Below are 8,168 nucleotides of genomic sequence, written 5' to 3'. Positions count from 1 at the left end.
GATTAAACCCTGAGTAAATGCCATACATGAGTGTGAGAGACAACTTACTTGCAGAATCTGATCTTGTTACCCTCTCAGAAAAGCTTTTGAAGATTAGGGTAAACATCGCATTCCACATAGGCGGAAGGTTTGGTTTCTTGAATTTTGACACGATAGCCAAATACTCCGTATACCCCATTTGGTAAAACATCTCCAAAATAGCAGAGTTGGAGATGGATTTTGGATCGACTAGGTCACAACCTTGAGGAAGACCCAACAGGCTAATGAACCGTGACTTAGTGATGTGGGTTTTCTTGGTATCGATTTCAAAGGTAATGCTCTCTTCCCCTGATTGGTAGCTTGCAATTGAGTGGGCCTTGGACTAATGAGCCAAGGTAACGATCATAGTCTTGGTCAAAGCAATAACCAACATACAATAGCATAGACACTCGATTAGAGGTTGGAGAAACGCGTCATACTTGGTTGGTTCAAGGTCCAGAATGAGATTCTGGTTTGCCTAGATGTTTAGCAATCTTGATTGTGCCATCTGCTATGTGTTTGAAGGGGTTTCAAAAGAAGCTTCCATTGTTGCTTGGAGAAGAAGAAGATGAACAGTAGAGAGAGAGAAATCGCAAGGAGAATTTCAAGTTCTTTTGAGAGTGGTAATGACCAATAAAGTGTGGAAATCCTTTTATACGGTATTCTAGGAGAGAGAAAAAACGGCGTTTGGCACTTCAATTGCCTGAAAAAGCATGACAGGTTGGTGTGTGTCAGGCATGCGTCAGGCGGCATAAATGACAGCGTGATATCAGGAATAGTTTGAACGCTTCATGCGCCATTATCGCAATCTTATCCCTTAAGTTATGTCGGTTTAGTTGCTAACTTTCGCAGTTTCATACTTTTACAATTGATCACCATTTACAGTACTTCAAACTTGAAAGTAACCATTAGGACAACAAACCAGATTTTTGAAAATCATAAAGATCTTTGTGCAAAAGTGTGCCAAAGATAAAGAAATAAAACAATTTTTCTTAGGGATTCTAGTGATGTCATTGAAGACATAAAGCAGATGAATCCCGGGAAACGATCTCTTCCTTCGTAGTCAAGAGAGACTTTGAAGTGCTTGTGTGGTGTCCCGTTGAATTATGATCATCTGTTTATGGAGAAACAGTGAAAAGTTTCTTTTAATAAGGCGAAAGGGGTGGCTTCTTCTTCAACTAATTCCGAAACTCAAAATATGTTCGAGCGTTCGTATGAAGTACTTGTCTGACCAGTGTAGTCATAAGATTAAGTATGCTTTGGAAAATATTTGAGTGGTTGGATAATATGGAAATCTCAAGAAAAATAAAAACTAGATCTTATGGGAAGAAATGTCCTAGGTCTAGAACATTCCATTAAGATCTCGCAAAAATAAAAGGAGATTTCAAGGTACGAACCACAAAAGTGGAGTTTCGTCAATTCAATGGTGATTAATCTAGAACATATAAATTGTTCGCCGTCATTCGTAAATATGTGTTGGATTTTGGGTTTCACTCAATTCGTGGTGATAACAAATTCAAGATCTTCAACAAAGAATTTGAACCATATATCTCAGTGGAAAATTCCGAGAGTCTCAAGGGTTACATTCATGATTGTGAAAGTGATGGAGAAATATTGGAGATGGTTTCGAAGAGAAATATACCTCTGCTATACAAAAGTGACCAAGCAGTCAAATATTAACTCAATGTGAGAAGAGTAAGGTAGCTCATTGACTTATGTGAATATCATCCTGATTGAGAAGAAATTATTGGTATTATGACATCATTAAGGCTTCGAACATAGAGTCTCAGAGGCTTCGGACAACATACATCAGCATGCTTCTAGGGACACTTAACTAGTGCAAAGATTCAGAATTTATACCTGTCCCATCATTTAGAATTGAGAGTATTTATGAATATGTATCTTCATTCCTGATCAATTATACAAAGCTCCGAACCCCGAATGAACAGTGGACTGTGAGTCATTACGAGCGTTCACACCAATTCGCAGGTAAGCCAAAACTTTATGAGTGTGAAGGTGGTTTCGGAACTGATTCAGCCTCTATCATTCTTGAAGAATGTGATTGAAGGTTTGTTTAGGTAAGGCTTTCATAAAGATGTCGGCCAGTTGATTAGCGGATCTAAAAAAGTGTATCTCGACATTTCCATCTTCCACGTAATCTTTGATAAAGTGATACCTCAGTGCGATGTTTTTGGGGTTTGAGTGTTGCACTGGGTTGTGACATATGAGAATGGCACTTTCAAAGTCACAATACAAGGGGATTCACTTCATATTAATACCATAGTTGCGAAGTTGACTTTGAATCCATATTACTTTTGAAGTGCAAAAGGCAGCGGCTATGTGCTCAGCTTCAGCAGTTGATAAGGGGACGCAAGTTTTCTTCTAGGATTGCCAACTTACGAGTTTGCCATCAAGAAATTTACATCCTCTCGTTGTAGTTTTCGATCCAAATCGCAACCTCTTAGATTAGCACCACAGAACTCTTGCACAAAGAAACCTAAGCTTGAAGGGTACGATATTCCTAGCGAGGAGGTTTGTTTAAGGTACTTGAATATGTTCTTAACAGCAGTCATGTGGGGTTCACGAGGATTCGATTGAAACCTAGCACAATAGCAAATAGAAAACATTATGTCTTGACGACTAGCAGTTAGATACATCAATGAACCTATCATTTGACTATAGAGTGTCATATCAACAACTGGTTTTTCCAAAGACGGTGTTAGTTTCATTCTAAATGCCATTGGAACCTTCACCTTCGAATCTCCCACCATTCCAAACTTAGCAAGTAAGGTCTTTGTATAAGCCTCCTGATTGATAAAGATTCCCTCCTAAATTTATCTTATATTCAAACCAAGGAAAGAGTTAATCAGACCCATGAAGCTCAACTCAAACTTAGTTTCCATCAACTTTCGGAAATCAACAGTTAAGCTGGGATTAGTGGATCTGAAGATGATGTCATCAATGTAAATTTAGACGATCATCAAGTGGTCACCATCTTTCTTGTGAAAGAAGGTTGAGTTGATCGATCCTTCTTTAAAGTTATCCTGTTTTAAAAAGCGAGTAAGATTTTCGTACCAGACTCTTGGAGCTTGCTTTAGACTATAAACCGCTTTGTCCAAAATGTAACAGTGATTGGGATACTTTTTGTTTATGAACCCTGGTGGTTGTTCCACATATACTGTTTCTTCTAGTTCCTCGTTCAGAAAGGCACACTTTACATCCATCTGATATACTTCAAAGTTCTTGTGTGCAACATATTCCAAGAATATGCAAATTGATTCCAGTCTTGCAACTGGTGCGAATGTTTCCTCATAATCTATGCCTCCTTCCTAGAAATATCCTTTAACTACTAACCGAGCCTTGTTTTGCATCACATTCCCCTCTTTGTCTAGCTTGTTACAAAACACCCATTTTAGACCTACGATAGATGCACCCTTCGGAGTAGGTATCAGTCTCAAGACCTTGTTGCATTCGAATTCATTGAGCTCCTCCTTCATTGCTTGCACCCAATCAGAATGATCAGGAGCAATTTGAACATTTTTAGGTTCAATTTTGGAGATAAACAAATTAAACATGCAATACTCCGCTTTAGATAATAATGCAGTCTGCTTTGCCTTTTGTTGTGCTCTTGTAAGAACTCCAGAAGACGAATCTCCTATTACTTGTGTTTTTGGATGATCTCTGGTCCATTTAGACAATGGGGGGTAATTCAGATCATAAGTTGGATCTAGTTCAACATTCACTTCTTCAAATTCCGACTGCACGTCCGAATCTACATTCATATCTTCATTCTCCCCCTCGAATGATGGATGTTGCTCGTTGTCAGGAATTGGATTCTCCCCCTGGATTTGACTTTTGTGGGTTACCTGAGGAATTGAATGCTCCCCTTGAAGAGGTGTATCCGGTATGAAGGTTGAAGATGAACCATCCCCCTGAAATGGTGTGTTCGCAGCTTATGGCTCTTTCGTTGTTTGAGGCTCGCTTTCAAGATTCTTTGCAGTTTCATCAATAACATTCTTTAACTCATACTCTTTGTTATATTCTACTTTGGACTCTGAAGATATCGCCTTCTCTGTCTGATCAAAGAGATTCATGAATTCGTCATAGAGATTGGTGAGTGGAATCGTTATTGGATACGGCTTGGGAAAGATCTCCTTTGATTGACTGTCATTCTTCTGATACTTCTTTAAATACTTTTCATCGAACATGACATAATACGCTTCTTCTATCTTGTTAAAAATTTTATTAAGAACCTTATATGCCTTAGAAGTCAGAGAATACCCCAAGAAAATACCTTTGTCAGCCTTTACATCGAAATTGTTCCTTTTCACCTTAGAATTGAAGATAAAGCACTTGGAACAAAATACAAGAAAGAAATTGACATTAGGTTTTCTATTATTTAATATCTCATAGGGAGTGACAGAAAATCTCTTATTGATAATTGATCGGTTTTGAGTGAAACAGGCTGTTCCAATAGCATCCGCCCAGAAGTAAAGTGGCAGATTTGCAAATGAGAGCATGGGTCTCGCAACTTCGCACAAAGACCAATTTCTCTTTTCAATGACCACATTCTATTGAGGAGTATAAGGAGCCTAAAAGTTGTGAGTTACTCCTTTTTTTGTTAGAAGTTCTTCAAACTCTAGGTTTTTGAACTCCAAACCGTTTTCACTATGAGTGTTGCGAACCAGATTTTGTAAGTAAAGCTTGATCTTCTTTATAAAATCCTTGAGATTAGAAGTGGTTTCTGATTTTTGTTTAAGAAAATGCACCCAAGTGAATCTGGAAAAATCATCTGTAATTACAAGTATATATCTGTTACCACCAATGCTTTCAATTTCAAAAGGACCACATAGATCTATATGCAGAAGTTCAAGTGGTTCTATCACTTTGGTGCTCACAACTGTTGGATGACTCTTCCTGTTCTGCTTCCCTAATTCACAAGCTGCACAAAGATGTTCCTTATCATACTTCAAGAGTGGAAGCCCTCGCACATGATCACCAAGAACAAGTTTATTGATGTCTTTGAAATTGAGGTGCGAGATCCTTCGGTGCCATAGCCAACAATCATCAGAAGAAGCTTTCGTAGGTAGGCAGATAGCAGGCTTCCCTATAATGGGATTCAGATTCAATGGATACATCTCGCCTTTACGCTTTGCCTTTAGAAGCATAATTTTGGTCTCCTTTTCAACGATCTCAGATCCCCCATCATCAAACATCACTTTTAATCAGGTACCTATAACCAACTGCGAAACACTAATTAGGTTGTGTTGCAGGCCTTCCACATATGCTACCTTGAGAATGGAAAATTCCCCATTCGTAATCATGTCGTATCCCTTTATTTCTCCAAGTGAATTATTTCCAAATTTTACTTTTCCTCCATCTTTTAATGCACTATACTCTCGCAGTTCTTCCTTCCTTCCTATCATGTGACACGAGCAACCATTTAGAGTCAAACTGATCATCACCTATTACCTACAAAAATCAAAGAGATTTAGGAACCCAAAGTTGTTTGGGTCCTCGTGAGGCTTTCATAGAAACAGGAAAAGTAATAGCAGCATCAACCAAATAAGATCGTTTAATTAAGTTGGAATTATCTTTCTTTGTAATTTGAAAAACAGTGATCCTATTATCTTTTGAGTTCTTATCTTTTGAAGATAATTTCCTTTGTTTATCTTTTATTTTTTTGCTTGATAAACTTCTTCTCAATTTCCTTTGTGTTAGTTCACGAGTCATTCGCCGAGTATGTTATTACACCCACAGTTTGAGGTGAATCTCTTTTCGTAGAATTCATGGGTCAAAGGCATTAAGGCCAACCCACTAGTTATGATATGGCATGATGATTGTATTTGTGATAATTATCAGTTGTACATGTATTATTTGATGACTCTGTAAATTATATGTGATATTTTAAAGTAGTGGTAGGGAGTGAAATAGGCCCTGTATCCGATTGAAATAGACTGAAGGGGTAGGTCGAGCACCCAAATATGCTTGGTATTATCCAGTTGAAATAGACTGAATGGGCAGGTCGAGCACCCAGATATGCTCGGCAGTATCCGGTTGAAATAGACCGAAGGTGGTAGGCCAACACCCGGATATGCTTGGTAGTATGTTTATTTTTTGTATGTGGTATGATGTGGGAACTCACTAAGCTTTGTGCTTACAATTTCAATTTGAGTTTTAGGTACTTCTAGCTCGAAGGGAAAAAGGTCGACATGATCGCATCGCATCACACTATGATTTTCCGCAGTAGAGATTTTGGGACTTATGCTCTCATAATACTTTTCTATATTTTGTTTGATAAAATACTATGATCACCGTGTGTTCACATTACTTTTTAAATTGATGATGTTTTAGGATATAGATTTAATAACTTTTAAATGAAAATTTTGGGTCGTATTTTATGGATGTTACATTTAATGCCACTTGTTAGGGAAACACAGGTGATACTTCTCAAGACTCGGTACAAACCTGATACCACTTGCCACGTTTCGATGACCCTTGTTAGTAAGTAATGCGGATAACAAGCAAAACTATAAGCACACAAAGACATAGTATTTACGTGGTTAAGTAAAGGTGACCTACATCCACGGCAAGAGGGGATTATTCTATATTTTAGAGTTCTCAAACAAAGGTTACGGGTACAATTCACTAGCGATTCGTCCTAGTCACTAAGGATACACGATACAAGACACAAGATATGACACATTAAATGACTCTACATGAATCCTTATTTATACTTGAGGGATCAGACCTAAAACCCTAATGGGCCAAGCCCATTGGCCCATAGGACCATGAATGATGAAAACCAATCATATCCCGCCAAGCAACATCTTTTAGAACATTCTTCCATGTCATACAACCCATGAGCATCACCAACACACATGATGGAGCACCTTGTGCCATAGTGGAGCATCATGATCACTAATGGTCCAGAATCCATAATGGTGGCACAACATGGTGTAATCCTTGAGCAATACAAACTTCTGAGCATCATTGAATGATCTTGAGCATCATAGAGGACTTCATATCATACTTGGCTCATCAAGGACCAAGATGGTCCAACTTGCACCAAAATGGCACAACAAGTGTATGGGTGGCGTAACAAGTTTCGGGTGTGGCACAAGAACATCAATAATGGATCAACAACACCACCTTAGTGAAACAAGAACATACATGGCACAATAAGGCCATACATGGCGCAAGAGCATACTCCATGGCTCAACAGGATTAACCCATGGCACAAGAGGGATCCTCATAGAGAAAGAGGGGGAATAATGGTGCAAGAAGGAATAGCCTTGGTGCAACAGCATCCTTCTTAGCCCATCCCTTCAACATATGACTCAAAAAGGTTCCTTTGTTGCTCATATCACTCCCAAGAGCTCCAAACGTCTTCTAGGTGCTGCAAACCCCCCTTCTGTACGATCTGTTTCTTTGGCAATTTATCTGTTCCTTTATCAGACAATCCATTCCTTTCTCAGATGATCCGTCCCTTTGTCATATGTTCTATGAACCCCAAGTGCTCCATTGAGTTCCAAGTGCTCCAAATGCTCCATGAACATGATCTAAATGCTCGAGTCACATTTAACAGTCATGTTAATAAAAAAGAGTAAATTACACGAATTATCCCTCGTGCAGATGCTGAAATGCAAGTTTGGTCTCTATTTTGAAAAATTAACTCGGACTGTCCCTTTTTTTGTTAAAAGTTACGGGTTTCATCCCTTATCAGTTTGAATCTACACGTTTCACCCTTATGATACTTGAAAAGACTATATTGCCCTTGTTTTATTTTCTTTTTGATTGTTTAATTTTTTTTTAATTATAACATATAAAAAAAATAAAGTGGGCCCTCAGTTACACACCCCACCCCCATTTAGCTATACCCTAAATCTCCCATCTGTTTCTCTATCTTCGTCTCAAAACCTCACAACCCTAGTGAAGCCAAAATCCAGCTACAAGAGTACTCATCATCCACTTCAAACCACCGGGTCCTCCCTTTCATACCACTGATTTCATCCTTTTCACGTAATCGTCGCCATCTCCTCTAATCCACCACCGTCGCCTCCTTACATGTGCACTACAACTGTGGAGCTTGGTTGTAGAGCTCGACGAACCACAACCATCCTATCTGTCTATCCTCCTTCTCTAATCTG

The sequence above is a fragment of the Lactuca serriola genome, chromosome 8 (assembly GCF_051521515.1).
Source record: "Lactuca serriola cultivar US96UC23 chromosome 8, Lser_US96UC23_V15, whole genome shotgun sequence".
Taxonomy (NCBI): Eukaryota; Viridiplantae; Streptophyta; class Magnoliopsida; order Asterales; family Asteraceae; genus Lactuca; species Lactuca serriola.
This window is presented reverse-complemented; position numbering follows the sequence as displayed.